This window comes from Myotis nattereri (assembly GCF_964212035.1).
Source record: "Myotis nattereri genome assembly, chromosome: 17".
Lineage (NCBI taxonomy): Eukaryota > Metazoa > Chordata > Mammalia > Chiroptera > Vespertilionidae > Myotis > Myotis nattereri.
Window position 1 is genome coordinate 49,094,918 of NC_138092.1, and position 17,072 is coordinate 49,111,989.

General features: G+C 44.0%; 1 pseudogene across 1 annotated transcript; it reads right to left on the bottom strand.

The window, feature by feature from the left end:
- Positions 1 to 1,428: 1,428 nt before the first annotated feature.
- LOC308533474 (matrin-3-like) lies at positions 1,429 to 16,863 on the bottom strand (annotated as a pseudogene). Its single transcript has 5 exons — positions 16,812 to 16,863; positions 13,047 to 14,796; positions 12,387 to 12,776; positions 11,685 to 11,799; positions 1,429 to 1,580 (listed from the first exon to the last, which is right to left on the bottom strand). The product of its transcript is annotated as a matrin-3-like (transcript).
- Between the last annotated feature and the right edge of the window lie 209 nt (positions 16,864 to 17,072).

Below are 17,072 nucleotides of genomic sequence, written 5' to 3' on the forward strand. Positions count from 1 at the left end.
GATTGGCCCTGCTCTGTGTGTGACAGGGTGCGGTGCCCCCCCCCCCCACGGGCCCTGCTCTGTGTGTGACAGGGCACGGAGCCCCAACCCCCCTGATGGGCCCTGCTCTGTGTGTGACAGAGTGCGGTGCCCCAAGGCCCCCCCCCCCCCCCCCCCGGGCCCTGCTCTATGTGACAGGGGTGGCACCACAACCCCCTATTCCGCCCTGCTCTGTGTGTGACAGGGTAGAGCCGCAACCTCCCCATTGGCCCTGCCCTGAGTGTGACAGGGGGGAGCTCCCCAACCCCCTGATCGGCCCTGCTCTGTATGTGACAGGGGTGGCACCACAACCCCCTATTCCGCCCTGCTCTGTGTGTGACAGGGTGGTGCCGCAACCTCCCCATCAACCCTGCCTTGAGTGTGACAGGGGGTGGCACCCCAACCCCCCAGTCGGCCCTACCCTGAGCATGACTGAGGGTGGCATCGCAACCTCCTGATCTGCCCTGCTCTGTGCATGACAGGGGGCAGCGCCCCAACTCCCCAATCAGCCCTGCTCTGAGCCCGACCAGGGGCTGTGGGGCAGGCACCTAGGGATTGGGCCTGCCCTCTGCCACCCAGGAGTGGGCCTAAGCCAGTAGGTCATTATCTCCCAAGGGGTCCCAGACTGTGAGAGGGCACAAGTGGGGCTGAGGAGCCCCCCCCCCCCCCCCACCAGTGCACAAATTTTTGTGCACCGGGCCTCTAGTTATATATAAAAGCCACTTGTAAAGAATTTCCTCCCTATTTCAAATCTTTAAAACAGACGCAAAAGATGAAATTATATTTAGGAAGTTAAGTTGTGCTTTATCACCTCTTTTACATGTTCAGAATTTATTTATTAGTTATTTTATAGGTGTCCTTAATGACTGCATTTGTATCAGACCCCGGGGAACAAGCCTGTCAGCGGGAAGGCTCTGTGACGGAACAGGACTGGAAACTGACGTGTTCTCCGCAAGTGCACCGCTGATTGGAACAAGAACCAAAGTGCGAAGATATAACCCTACGCGTGGAACTTACAATGGCGATGGGTGTTAAGGCTTTAAAACTCTGATTCACTGGATGGAGGAAAAGGTGAATGTGAACCTGGGTCATTCATCCCTCCTCTCAGGGGAAGTGTTTGCACTGAATCGTAGTAACATGACTTAGAGAAAGAGGTGTGGGAACCCGAATCAGAGTATGTCAGATGCTCAAGGCCAAGCCGCCATACGCGGGTGCAAAGGCAATGACAGCGTTGTACTGTACGCACTGCGCAGGCGTGCCTTTCTATTACCCAGATAGTGATGTCACTCTTTGGCACGAAGCCTCTTTTGTGAGAATTGGTGTAAAGACGTGTTGCTGACCAGCCTGTGCGCGGCTGCTTGGTGGGGCTCCTTTGAAGAATTTTCTCTGCTGGCTCCTCGTTAGCAACGGCTACTTGGCCTGCAGTAAAGCCTCTCCTCTACGCCTGTGACCGCCCATGTCTTCTCCATCTAACACTGGCCCACAGTTGGTGTAGTCGAGCAGAATCCAGGAGGAACTTGCTCCCACGTTGGCGCAGGGAGCAGGGTCAAGGAGTAAGAGCTCTGGCAAGAGGCGTTTTGAGAATTGCGTGAGTTTAAGAGAACGCCTCTTTTGCTCCCAGACTTTTCTTGTTCTGGTGCCGCCCAGGTGCTGCTCCCTCGGGCTGCAGGGGCTGCGGGGACTAGTGACGATAAAAGGCAGTGACCTCAGGAGGAGCCTGTCATCAGAACAACCCTCAGGGCCTCGTGCGGGGGAGCAGTTCATTGATCCTCACAGGTACAAGCGGGGGGAGCACGCTGAGGGGGCGGTAAATCCGGCCACGGTGCCACCTGCCACCACCAGCCTGCTCTGGCCCTGGGAGGAGAAGCCTGGGCAGGGGGCGCAGCCGCGGCCTCCCTGGTGTTTCCGCTCCGCCTGTCCCCAGGGGCCTGCAGTTGCCTCGCTCAGGGCTGTTCTCAACAAACAGATGACTCCTCCCCCAAGCTGGGGCCACTGTGGGTCTCCCCTGGTTGATATCAAGCTTTGGGGAGGGCCCTGGACTGAACATGTTTCTATTTTCAACCCTCCCGCTTGGTTCACAGCAGCAGATAACGTGTGTCTCGTGATGAGCCTGGGTTCACAGTGGCTCACACGGCGTTTCTCTGCCTTTACTCGGATGAATCCAGTCTCTGCTCGTCTACACTTGCTCTCAGCTCAGGTCAGAACTCCCTGGCTCCCCTCGGCATGTTCATCTACCTCTCCCTTCTGTGCTTTAACTTTGTCATGTCATCTTAAAGAGCTTTGCAGACTCCAGCACCAGCTCTTACAGCAGCTGGGAATTGATGGGCTTCCAGAGGTCCTCCCCTGCGGCCCACCGGAAATGTTTGCATGACGCTCGACACGGCTCCCCCTCACCCGGGGCATCGCAGACCCTTTGGCGGTGCATTTCAGACAAACAGGACCCCCCTCTGCTTTGTCAAACATAAACTAACACCAAACGCCAGGTGCGAACGAGAAGGGTGCCAGTAATATGTGCAGTGGACACAGGCATGAACCTGGTCTGTCCGGGACACTGGGATAGAAGGTTGTTGGTCAGCATTCTTTATAGGCTTCATATACATAGAGAGAATTATTACAAGGAACTGGCTCGTGTGATTATGGAGACGGGCAAATCCAAATTCTGTAGAGCCCGTGTCCCAGCGCCAGCCCCAAGGCTGGGAGCCGCTGTTGAACCCAGAAGAACTGATGTCGGGTTCGAAGGTCGTCTGGCCGGAAAGTTCTCTCCCACTTCAGGGTCAGCCTTTTGCTCTATTTTGACCTAACTGATCGGATGAGGCCCACCCACATTATGGAGAAAACTGCTTTCTGAGGTCTACTGCTTTAAATGTAATCTCATCTGAAACCTTCCCAGGACACCCAGAATAACGGCTGACCAACATCTGGGCCCGGTGGCTCAGCCCACTGGGACATAAAATTAACAATTGCAACACCCCCCCGACTTGGTTCACAGCAGCAGATAACGGCGTCTGGTGGTGAGCCTGGGTTCACAGTGGTTACACGGCGCTTCTCTGCCTTTACTCGGACGAATCCAGTCTCTGCTCGTCTACACCTGCTCTCCGCCCAGCCAGAACGCCCGGCTCCCTCCGGCACATTATCTACCTCTCTCTTCTGTGCTTTAATTCTGTCATGTCATCTTAAAGAGCTTTACAAACCCCAGAAGATGTTTTGTTTTTCCTTTACATAAGCTTTTATCTAAGGACAGATGAGCTGGCTAAAATACATTTGAAAGGCACTAAGTATTTTTTTTACTAGTAATGAGACCATAATTTTGCATCAGATGATCTAAGAAAATGCTAAAATTGTATGTGATGTATTTTTTTCATATAGATGTATTTTTTCAGAGGATAGGGCACACAAATTTCTTATTTATTTAAAGTGTTCCATAACTTACAACCAATTAATCACCATTGGTCGACTATTTTGAATGACATCTTGTGTTTTTAAAAGGAGATATGATTTAGAAATTACATACAAAGATGTTGAGCATATTGACATCTAATAAATCCTCTATGTTTCTATTGGATCACTAACACAATGATACTGAAATGATGCAAAGATTCATAAGCATTAGAAAACAAAAGAGGAGAAATGTGATTTTAATCACATGTAGCTATAGATATTTCTGCCTGCTGGATATGTGGAGAATTAAATACCTTCCTGCTTTCCAGCCTTCATGGCAGCTTGGCTTAGAAAACTCATTGAGTCAGATCAAGTTTAAACAGGAATGTTTTCAGTACAAGGGCACTCCCAAAAGCTTGATATTAAAACAGGGCCATGGCAATCAAAACAGCAAGCTCACGATTGAACCAAATCCCCACAGTCAGATTAACGGGGCTGAATCAAAATGCCAGGAACAGGCTTTCAGTATAAGCTGAACTTGATTTATGACTAAGTAAAATTTCAAACCAGTAGAAAAATAATAGTTTCTTTAACTAGCGGTGCTGAAAGCATTATGATCTAGAAAAAATATAAGATCTCTGCCTCAAATCGTATCCATAACATGAAAACTATGGTAATTGGCACATTCGCCTACGTAAAAACTCACAATCTTTGTATGTCAACATATGAATAAAAGTTTAAAAATGTAAGATTCAGTTATGCAAGATGAGTAAGTTGTAGAGATGGGCTATATTTAACCAATATGCCTATAATTAACAATACTGCATTGTACACTTAAAACTTGTTAAAAAGATACATCTCATTGAATGTTCTTATTACAATAAAAAACAGCTTAATATACTATTTCAAAATAGTGAACATCCTCATTAAATAAAGAGCCCTTACAGAAAATAATGAAAGAATGAATAATAAATACCTGAATAATAAAATATCTAGATAATGAACAAAGCAATACAAAATGACAAAAAGAATGGGCATTGTTTAACCTCACAATTGACTAAAGAAAGTAAAAATCTATATGTTTTGCATTGTTCAACATGAAAAATTGAGGAGAAATGATAGCCAGTGTGGGCAGTGGTTCTGGTAACCGGCACACCTCGTAGAGGGGAGTTAGTGTACACAACAGTGTGCAGAAGAATTCGGTAATATATATCAAAATACTTTAAATGATAATATCTTTTGATCTAGTAATTTTTCCTCCTAAAATTTACCCTAAGGATATCCTCACGGATGTGAATTAAAGCATTAATATTTAATAGCAAACTTAAAAACATATATAAACAAACCACATTTACACCTGCAGAATACTACTGAGGAATCTTAAATCTATATGATGAGAATACCTGTAGGTGTTAATAATGCAAAAGAATAGATACTCTGTGGCAGGCAACAGTATTCAGGGCGACTAATGTTATGGGAATCAGTAGTTTATAAAACATTACGCAGAGTATGATTCCAGTGGAGAAATCTTGAGAGAAATATGTTAAAATATTAACAGTGATTATTTCTTGTTTGTGACATTGTTTTTTTGTCATTTTCTGTATTTTCCAAAATTTCTTAATCATTGATTTAATTTTATAATCAGAAAAAAGCTATCCAAAGTTACTAAATATTATACAGAAAGGTAATAAAGTAAGACCCTTCCTTCTGCTTGTATTCATTTATTGAGTCTATATTTACACATGCACACACACACGTACACACACACATGCACATGCACTCACCTCCCAGAGTACAGATCTCTTTGTTTTGTGGCATCAGCTCTTATAGCAGCTGTGAATTAATGGGCTTCCAGAGGTCTTGCCCCTGCGGCCCACGGGAAATGTTTGCACGATGCTCGGCACGACTCCCCCCCCACACGGGGCGTCCAGACCCTTGCCTTGCCACTACTCGGTGAAGGCGTTTGGTTTGTGTGGCCAAATCTGCTATCAGGAATTTTCTTCAAGCCCAGACCTGACCATCCTCAGATACTCAGAACACGACAGGCCTAAGGGATATTTGTTTTTTCTCTCTTCCTTCAGTTACTTCCTGAGGAGTTCTGTCAGCAATTGATAGAAGATTCACTACTTCATGGAAGTCAGGGAGCAGCATTGCTATGTCTGTCAACTATTTACTTATTCATCCTCCCTCCCTGTTCTTTTGTTCCTTCCTTCCTTTCTCTCTTTCTCTCTCTCCATTCTTTTTTTTAAAAAATATATTTTTATTCACTTTCAGAGAGGAAGGGAGAGGGAGAGAGAGATAGAAACATCAATGATGAGAGAGAACTATTGATTGGCTGCCTCCTGCATGCCCCCTACTGGGGATCGAGCCTGCAACCCAGGCGTGTGCCCTTGACCGGAATTGAACCTGGGACCCTTCAGTCCACAGGCAGACTCTCTATCCACTGAGCTAAACCAGCTAGGGCATCCATTCTTTTTTTAAAATCCTCTTCCCAGGATATGTTTTATTGATTTTTATAGGGAGAGAGAGGGAGAGAGAGAGACAGACATTGATTGCCTCCCGAATGCGTCACCCCTACTAGGGATCAAACTGTAAACCTGGGTGTGTGCCCTGATTGGGAATTGAATCTGCAACCTATTTGTGTATGGGATGATGCTCTAACCAACTGACCCACCCAGCCAGGGCAACTCTCCCCATTCTTTGTTCTCTCCTTCCCTCCTTCCTTTCTCTCTCCCCCCTCAGGCACGCCTGTATACCAGTATACCACTTAGCGTTGCCCAGTCATGGTCAAACTCCCCCCTGCCTTCAAAGGAGCTCAGTTGCTTGGGGGGTGGGGAGGGTAGTAGGGGTGGGATACCTGTCCTTAAAGTAAAATTTGCCATTAAAGTGTTACATGTTTTTAGAAAATGTATGAGTTGGTACTTTGCCGGGCTAAATTGAATAATTCTCACAAGGATTTAGTGACAAAGCTGGTGAAAAGCTTAGGTGTTTCGACAGAGCCAAGCGACTTGCTTCACTATTCAACAGCCCGCCACTAGGAAGCACAGCCTCTTGGCAAGATGACCAATTTGCAGACCCCGTCCCAGCAAGTTGGTCTCTCTTTTCCAATATGCTGCTATGGGCTGGGTGATTCAGATCCCTGTCCTCAGGAGCTACTCCCCCTCACCCCACAAATTAATATGCTGAAACCTAATCGCCAATGTGACAGTATCTGGAGGTGGGGCCTTTGGGGTGAGTAGGTCCTGAGGACAGAGATCTGAGTGGTATTCCTTCTCTATGGAAGAGATGGCAGAGAGAGCCCTGGCTCCTACTCTCATGTGAGGCTACAGTGAAGATGACAACCCTCTGTGGGATGCAGTTCCTCACAGACACTGAATCTGTAGCTCCTTGACCTTGGACTTCCCAGCCTCCAGAGCTGGGAGGAGCAAATGTCTGTATCTATCTATCTATCTATCTATCTATCTATCTATCTATCTATCTATCTATCTATCATCTATCTATCTATCTATCTATCATCTATCTATCTATCTATCTATCTATCTATCTTCTATCTATCATCTATCTATCTATCTATCTATCTATCTATCTATCTATCTATCTCTCTATCTATCTTTAACTTTTTTTTTAGTGTTGACTTTATTGCAGGAGTCCCACCTCCATTTGCCCACCTCCATCCTCCCTTGCCTACCCCTTCCTTGGCCTTCACCAAATTGTTGTCCGTGTCCATAGGGAACGCATATATATTCTTCAGCTAAGCCCTTCACCTTCTTTATCCAGTTAACCCCACCCTCTCTCCTTGAGTAATGGCCAGTCTGTTTCATGTATCTATGCTTCTGGTTCCATTTTATTTGTTGGTTTATTTTGTTCATTGGATTCCACTTATTAGTGAGATCATAGCTCCCTCCCTCCCCCCATCTGTGGTATTCTGTGACAGCCATTCAAAGGGACTAAGACATCCTGAATGCCCTTTCAAGCTTACCCTGACCAATAACAAGCTTTTCTTCTCTGCGTTCACTATTAACTGTATACAGGAGCATCTCCCAACCCCAATCTCCAATGCCTGCAAACTGATATTTCTTTGTCACTGCTCTCAAATGTCAGTCTTCACAGAACATCAGATCTTCTGAGGGTGATTAGAAGAGTGAGTTGGGATGAGAAAGGTGAGCTGGGAGTTTAATTTGCATGTGGGAATTTCCCCTAGAGACTAAAAGGAGGTCAAGGCCATGCCACTGTCCAGAGTTCAGGCAGCACACACATTCATGGATGAAAGGTAACGGCGTATGGGTAGACAGGATTCAGATAGGAGAATGTTCTGATTTATTAAGCTTGTCTTTCTAAGGAAGATAAAGTGGTCAAGCTAAAAGACAATCCGAGTCTCTTCTCCCTGCATCTCAGAAGGAAGTAATTCTGCTGGAAGAGCCTTGGGAGAGACACAGCTGTGAAAATAGGCTCTGCTCTGATAGGCAGACACTGGGAGAGGGGCTGTATAATTTTGTACATAGACTGAAACTAATTCACATAATGTTAATTGATCCCCTCTTCTAATCAAGGTGATGCCCAGAGACTCTACATAAAGCACTAAATCACTCCCTGGAATTGAGTGTTGCAAGCTGGACTCTAGTTTAGGAGGAATTTGGCTTGGGCTATGCACAGCCACCCCCTCGTGCAGAGGCCAGGGGTGGGAAGGCAGAGAAGGGCAGATGATGGGGTCACTTCTATTATTTTTCACTAGGGGCCCAGTGCATGAAATTTGTGCACTAGGGGGGCGGGTCCCCCCAGCCTGGCCTGTGCCCTGTCACAGTGCAGGAGCCCTATGATCAATCACCCCAAAGAGGTAGGCCCTGCCCACCCATCCAGGGTTCCTCAATGGATTGCCCCAAAGAGGTAGGCTGGAGCTGGGGGTCCTGCCTCCACGTCACGTGGAGCCAGGAGGCGGGACCCCCAGGATCACCAGGCAGGCCTCGCTACTCGAAGCTGAGGGGATCCCCAAGCAGGCCTCAACCTGCTGAGCCAGGGGACCTCCAGACAGGCCTTGCCAGACCCCCAGGCAGGCCTCCTCTCATGGAGCCGGGGGACCCGCCTCCTCCCCGCTCCATGCCCAGAACCTGGAGGAGGCGGGACTCCCTGGCAGGCTCCATGCCTTGCACGCAGCATCAAGCCCAGCCCTGCCCACCTGCACGCACCCACTGTGCATGCAGTCATCTTGTGACAGCGTGAGGGCATCACGGTATGATGACTGTTCTGGGTGTTTAATTCATCTGAGTGTGAGGAGAGGCAACAGGGGAGTTGACATGGCACCTAGACAATTCGCACAGCTTATGTTTTTTCTGTGATTCCCTTTTTGACCTTGGGAGCCTTCCTTCACTCTAGTTCCCCTCAGCATCCATGAACCCGGGAAGAGACGTCAGATTCTTCCACAGGGTTTTACATCTGTACTTCACCTTGCAAACCAGGCCAGTACTTGGATTAATGTTTCAATGTTTATTTCTCTTTAAGCATGGGAAAAGTTTCCTTTGGCAGGCTGGATCACTCCATCTTAAACAGGGAACATTTTGATGGGAAGAAGAGGAAGAAGAATAGGGGAAATCTCTCTTTCCCAGTCTTGAGGGATTGTGGGAAGAAGGATGAAAGAGGCGTGTGATGTGGATCTCAGTTTCTATTCTTCAGACATCCACCTGGTGTGGTAGCGTGTCAGGTAAATAAGGGTATCACCGAGGACAGAGGGGGAGGATCTGCTCCACCTCCTACTTGTGGCTGGGAGGTAGTTGCATTTGAACTTTGCGCGCTGACCCACGCCACTGTGAGAACTCAATAGAGAGCACCCGGCTAGCAGTGTGGCCCTTTAGCCATGGTCATAGGATGGATCGTCTGTGTGGACTCCTGTCTGAAGTTGTACAGACACCCCCGGTGTTGAAATTGTTTGTGAGGACACAGGAAAGCTTGCCTCATAGATCATCTGCAGGTAGATTTTGCTCCCTTTTTGTGGCTCTGACACTGCATGTTCTTGGCTTTTTTCGTCTCTCTAGGTCTGGCTTTCTTGTTCTGAGGTACCCAGGTGCGTCATGGAATCTGTGGACCCACCAAAGTTGTTTGTGTAGATACAGGCATTTTTTTCTGGTGAAAATCCATATTTTTCATGAAGTATTTAAAGAGGAATAAGACTGAGTAAACTTGAGAATTCTTATTCTATGTTTATATGTCAGCCTTTTTTTTTTTGTCTCATTAACTCTTCATTTTCTCCTTCCTCCTTATTCTCCTAATCCTCTTTCTGAAATGTGGGCTGTAGATATCAACACAGAAGATGTTGCTTTCTGATTATAACATGAAGAGGAAAGAATGAGAAAATTTTATATACTTATTTAGAAGTTATGTGTTCTTCAGTTTATATTTCACTATAGTTCATTAGTTATTTAAAGGAAACAAAAAAATCAAAATAAAACCTACAATAATGGTAACAAAACACCCTTTGGAATTCTTTTGATTTTAAAAAGAAGTATTAAAAAGACAATATATTAAAGAAATTGATTTTCAAATGAAAATATTTTTTCTGAGTATTAAATGAACAAACTATTTTAAAAACATTTAAATCATGTTTAGAGCAAACTATGTGTAGATCCTAAAATCTTACCATCCAGAATTAATCACAATGAACCTTTTAGAAAAAATTCTTTAAGGAATCTTTTGTATTAACACACAATTTAAAGTAGATGAGTCATCATATAATTAATATTCTGTAATCTTGTTTTTCCCACTGAGTAATGTATTGTGGTCATTTTTCCATGAGAGAGAGAATCTAAACCATCATTTTCAATACTTATATGACTTTAATTTACATTCATAAATTAATTTTACCCATATCTCATTAAAATGTACTTTAGTTTTAATAATTGTTCACTATTATAAATAATATTTTCATGTGTGGCTTTTCTCATGTCTTATATATTTTATTTTTTTAAATTAATCAGGTTGTATTTCAGATATACAAAAATATAGAAAGGAAAATGTAGTGGACATGTATATACCCACCAACCAAGATAAGAGTTGGGACCCCTGTGACATCGTCATTAGTTATCTAACTGACTACTTCAGGTAAATCCCTAGAGGCAGAATTTCTGCATCAAAAGCACAGTGAAATCATCATTTGAATACATTTTATTTATTTTTACTTATTTATTCATTAAGTATTCAGTACCTGTTGAGCGTTGAGGTTGTGCTTAGGCCAGAAATAGGGAGATAATTGGCACAGTTCCTGTACTCCGTAGTCTTGCATCAGATAATGTGATAATGGAATACCGCATGAAAAGTGATGAGCCAGACATAAGAATAAGATACAACAGGAGGTAGGAAGTGCAACTCAACTGGATGGTCTGGCAGAAGAAGCAATGGTGAGTTAGTTAAGAACGGAAGGCAAGCATGGAAGACTTCTCACGTGGAGAGCAGCATTCTCAAGGCCAGGAATGAGGGAGCTGGTCCTGGTGGGAAAGGGTTTCTCTCTGGTCTGGTACATCTGGGGCGTGGGGTTTTGAGAACAGTGAGGAAGAGAGCCATAAAAGAAGCTGGAATGGAGTGTTAGAAATGGAATATTAGTACCACTGGTAGCATGAGTTGAAAACATTTTTTTAAATGAAGTAACAATGTACATGTTTGACAGGGAGAAGTTATAGAGGGAGAGACTGAGGATCTTGTAAAACCATTAAGTTATTTGATGGATTTTACTAAGTATGCTGCTCTTCCTGTGCCATCACTCCTTACATTTTACGAACTGTATTTCCTTTTGAAAGCCCGTGTAATATTCATGGCTCATATCTAGGATGAGGTTTGCAAAGGGAAGACTGTGGTTCTTGCCTTCACATGCCATCCCCCATGGGGCATGAGGAGGCAGTACCAGGGGTTGTGTCGTCCCAACTGGACATTCTCGGTGTCCATATTGATTGTTCAGTGGCAGCCTGTGGTGATGGGAAGGCTGGGACTGGTGACATTATCAGGTTTCTTTTCACTAAATATAGAGCATCACTGGTCATGCCAAAGAAGTCAGTTGGCATCAATGGCTAGTTATTCATGTCGTAGGCAACCCACATTCAGGTTTTATCTAAAGCAGTCATGCTTATGGCACATTCTGCATAAAATTTGTCACATTTCAGGGTAATGCGATTGACCCCAGGGAAGACAGTAGAAATGGAGTGTGTGCCATGTAATCATCCCTAATAGTAGACTCAAGCTTTTCATCTGCCCTTGATTGCCTGGCCGTTGCGGGCTGCAGATAATGGAACATCGCGCAACTCCCTGACCTTCCCGTCTTGGCATCTGTCCGAAGTTAATGACCTGCATCACTCTCAGCCACTGTGCTTTGCACTTCCGGCAGCAAGGCAGGCTCGTGTGGATAATGGGAACAGTTCTCTGCCTCTGTGGGAGTAAATGGTCTCAAATGAACTTTGTTCAAAAAACTTTTCTTACAGAACCATTCACACTGCTTTTGACCTCATACAAAACTCATTGCTGCAAAAACGGTCATTGTTGGTTAGAGAGAGAAAATGACATAACTATCATGTATGACTGGTATAACCTGAACCATGAAAATTGAAGAAAAGGAATTTTTTTTAAAAAAAATTTCCTCTTTCTGCTGTGTAGTATTATTGATTTTACTATTCTTATGCTTGAGACTGGCTTCTGGGGCATTTATATTACCCAAGTAATTGGCTTTGTAATTTCCTTTGGGAATTATAAAACTGGCTACTAGACTAAATTGTTTAGTGTTATTTTTTATCTGTTTTGAGTTTTAGGTATATAGAGTTTTAATGAAGGATTTCTATTGTCCTAATTTACCTTAAAAGTTAGAAAAACTAGTCTAGTTTTGAATTTTACATTCCTTATCTTACATGGAATACTATAAGAAGCATAATTCCAATTTTATGTTTATAAAGTTAATTTATTTGTTAAATGAATGTATGCGCACGTGTGTGTATTTTTATTTAACAAAGGCAGTGACGTGCCTGAATATTACAGGAAAAAGCCAGGCCTGATTTATGAAGTTTCTGAAGTTTTGAATCTTCCTCGTTATCAGCCTCATTTAGAGTGACAAAACCTTCCATGTTCCCTGGGAAACGATGCTTTTTAAGCTTTTTCTTTGCAGCTGAAGCACTCGCATTTCCATCTTTTTTCATAGCTTTGTCTGAGATTCCTTTTTCCCATCAGAAGTCACATCATCTAAGTTAGCAAGATCTTCTCATCTCCCACTGAACGGCCACTTTCTAGCGGTGCTGCTGCTTCACCTACCAGTAGCTCATCTTCGGGTTGGAGAAACATGCTAGGTTCTTGTTCTGCCTGGTCATCTTCTGTATCTTTTTCACCATCTTCACCTGACTTCTCTTCTTGTTCTTTCATTTTATTTTACTATTATTATTTTTTAATCCTTGCACGAGGATATTTTTCCATTGATTTTGGAAGAGAGATGGAAAGACAGAGAGAAAAACATCGATGTGAGAGAAACACATCTATTGTTTGCCTCCTTCATGCGCCCTGACCGGGGCCCAGACAGGGGAGGAGCCTGCAACTGAGGTATGTGCCCTTGACAGGAATCAAACCCCGGACCCTTCAGGATGAAGGTCAACGTTCTATTCGCTTAGCCCAAATGGGCCTGTTCTTGTCTTTACCTTCAGTTGTACTTTTAGTCTTCTGGGAACCATCAGTTTTGGGTTTCTTATCGGTCAGAGATTTTTTGTCATCTGGAGAATAAGATTTTTTTCAGGATTTATCTCTTTTCAGTAAGTCATTGCCTCTGTTAGGAATCCTTATACCAATTTTTTTGTATTTTTTAGATAGGCCAACTTTCACATGTCTCCTCTGAAACCAAAGGGCCTTTTTCAAGTAGTGTTTGACCATTGCCATTGCATCTTCTCTTGTCTCCATCTCAATAAAGGCCTGACTTTTCATCCTCATTAGTATATAATTTTGTATTTTCCCATAAGATTCAGCAAGCGTAAGGACAACACTGTCAGAATAGCCAGAATGAGGTAAGGTGCTGAGATGTCTCACACATCCAAGCTCCTCCTTCTGATCAAGCTTCTGGCCTGGCTTCCCTTCAGGTTTTTTTATTCTTTTATACTCTTGTGATCATGAACTTTCACTGGCTTGCCAAATACTCATGCTGGTGTGGTTGTATAATAATCCGCTGCAGCCTGAGCATCTTCTGTGGTTGCCATTTCAATAAATACCTCATCAGTTTTATTTAAAGTCAGATGAATTGAAATGACTCCAAATGGTCCCACCAGCTGTAATAATTGATATCTCATGTTTTTCCCTCATTGGAAATCCATGATGTGAACAACTTGGCTAGTTTCTACTCTACCTTTTTGCATGTGTCTTGATCCTTGCAGGTTCCCATTTCCAGCACCCAGGCTTCCTCTTGGTCCAATTGCTGGTCCCCCAAGATGCAATGAGGGAGGTGGAGGCCCCAAAATTCCTGGTACTGGGTTTGTAGATAGTTGCAACATGAAGGGATAACCCACTGTGTGTCCTGTATCATTGTCAGGGTTCTATTCTGGATACATTTCAAGAAGCAGCTAGCATGGGAGACTGTGACTTGCTCCATTGATATGTTGACTCTACGCCTTATTAGAATGAACTGGCAAATCACATACAGAGCACAGGGGGGGATAACCCTTCGGTCAGAGTCCATGGAAGTCTTCAATATTGCTGTTTGGAGGAGTGCCCTCATTTTCTCAAAGAGAGAATTTTCTTGTAAGGGGCCAGAACCACGTCTTATTCTCTCATACCCACTGTCAAATTTATGATAGTTATGCAAGGTCTCACCAAAAAATGAATCACTCCTACCCCTTTCTCCATCTCGTAATCTGTCATCTTCATAATCCATTCTGTCATAATAACCAGATACTTGAGAACAGCTTCCATGGTCATCATCAAGCACTGGTTGAGACTAGGACCCTGATCATCAAAGCTATCTCTTCTAAAGTGCCTTTTGTCTTCCTAGTCATCCCTAGGAGGCTCCTCCTTTTAAGTTGTAGAAAGATTTGGGGAAAATTCTCAGGAGTTATCTTGTTCCCTGGGTAACCACTCAATTCATCTAAGTCTCTAGCAAACAGACCAAAGCTGTACAAAATGTCACTGGCCTGGCCTGCATCTCCACAGTGTTGAGAAGACAGGGGGAGTGAACCTGGACTTCCAATGTTATTGTCTGACAATTATGGGAAGAAGTACCAGCAGAAGACAGTGCACGACGAGCTCCTTGTTGATTCAATGAAAAACTCATTCCAAGATTCATTAAACTCGCATCCTTCCAAGAGATGCTGGCATACTTAAAGAAGGCCTATTCCTGCTGCAGACAGGTCTTGGCCATGACCCTGCGCATCCCTACAAGAGATGACTGCTGGAAGGACTTGGACACTGTAAACTAACTCTTGTCTAGTTTACAAATTAAACATATTTTAATTTTTTAAATTTTTTTAAGATGGACAAAAAGAAAGCTCACACACAGAAAACTAGATTAACGGTGCTTCAAAATATGGTAACGCCAAGAAAATGACCAGTAAGGACTGTAGAATCTTCTTCAGGCTGAGAACCAGCAGACAACTCTTAAGGAAAGGGAGAGGGAAAAGGAGAGGTACCTCTCTCTTAGCGATCGGGGATGCAGAGGCTCCCACAATCCTCTGCAGCAACTGCACTCTGGAATATTGTTCAGAAATATGTTAGGAACTGATTCTCTTTCCCTTCTTTATGAGGAAAATAGTTAGATTTCTATGCATTCAGACCTCTTTCAAGATCTATTAAACATTAACATCAATGGGAAGATGCACTTCAGTTTTTGCGTGCCTCTCATTTTGCAGAGTGCCATGGTGGGCAACCTGAGTACTATTTAATATTTCATTTCACAAATGTACATTGAGTACTTTCTGCTGTGAGCCACTGGAAGCTTTTATTAGGGTGAAAAAAGTCCCTTCCATTTGTGTGGGAGGGCTGTGGAGACTGGATGATTGATGGGGAGTGAAACCTGAAGCCAGGAAGACTGGTTTGGAGGGAATTCAATAGCTAAAGAATGGAGTACAAGAGACCTGACCAAGGTAGTGTCAATGGGAATACAAATGAGGGAATGGGTTGGGAAAGTTTTTTTTTTCAGTTGACAGAGTGTTTGTTGGTGGGATAGGTAAAAGAAAGAGATAATTGAAAGGGGATTAAATAACTTTCTTTATGTCATTACTTAAATAATGGTGGGACTACTAGAAATAATAAATCCAGAGAGGCAGATGGTCAGTAGAGAAAGACCAAGGCTTAGATTCTAATGACTATGGGGGCGATAATAAGAGACTTCCAAGGGAAGGTGCTTGTTGGCATCTGGGCTCTGTAGGATAAAGGGTAGATTAATGTAATGGCATGGGATCGTCCAGTTAAATGCAGAAAGATACAGAGCAGGAATATTGAAGTTCTTCTGCCAATTCTTGTTGTTGAGATTGGTTTAAATAAGTGAATTTTGAGTAAATTCACTTTACTCAAACATCCTGTAATAAAGAACTACTCTATTGTAACTATTATTACTTTGTGGAAAATACCCGAGAACTTAATGAGGTGTTCAAGGTTTATTATCTCCTACACACAAATTTGCATATCCAAATAATCACATGGATTGGCATCAATGAAGAACCTTTCTTCTGTTTTCTTTAAATATATATTTCTAAAAAATATTTTTATTGATTTCAGAGAGGAAGGGAGAGGGAGAGAGATATATAAACATCAGTGAGGAGAGATAATCATTGATCAGCTGCCTCCTCCCCCGCCCCCCCCCCCCCCCCACTGGGGAATGAGCCTGCAACCTGGGTATGTGCCCTTGACCAGGAATCAAACCGAGACCTCCTGGTTCATAGGTTGATGCTTAACCACTGAGCCACGCCAGCTGAGTGAAAACATCCCAGATCAAACCTGCAGCCCAGGTTTGTGCCCTGGCCAGTAATTGAACCTGCAACCTTTTGGTGTACAGTATGATGCTCCAACCAGCTGAGCCACACCAGCCAGGGCTCATCTGTTTTCTATGTTGTCTTTGATATAATTGCAGGTATGAGGTGAAGTTTATCCTACCTAGGAGGCAAAGTTTGTGCCCATCCCAGGGTTCAGATTGGGCACTTTCCCTTTCTGAGTCCCTCTAGCTTGCCTACTGAAATCGGATCTACAAGAGAAGAAAACTGTAACCCCACAATGCTTCTGTTACTCTTCTTGAGAGTGGAGCAAATGGGCTTGTCTCAGTAGAGACCAAGTTCTTAGAGAGATTGGGAGGGCTTAGACAGGAGTGAGAGTTTTATATTAATTTCTCCAGAAGTGGGGAGGGGAACTTACTACCCAAGATTATAGCAGTGAGACCTCATGCTTTGAGTCGTTTTCTAAGGACCTGGGAGCTGCAGGTCTGAAATTACCTGGAGGCAAAGGAGCTGCCTCATTCATGTCTGTGTTCACCTTGGCCACCATCTCATCCAGACTCAGCACCTGGAGCCTCTCCTCATTCTGGATGTGACCTTATTGGGCCCATCAAGTCCATGGTCCCCAGCCAATGCTGATACACTGCCCTGCTTTCCCCTCTCACAGGTAGAAGGTGGCGATTAAATTTGAGTGAAGGGCTGGAAAGAAAATGGAGAAGGGGGCAAAACGAAGAAGAGGGATAGTTCATTGGGAATGAG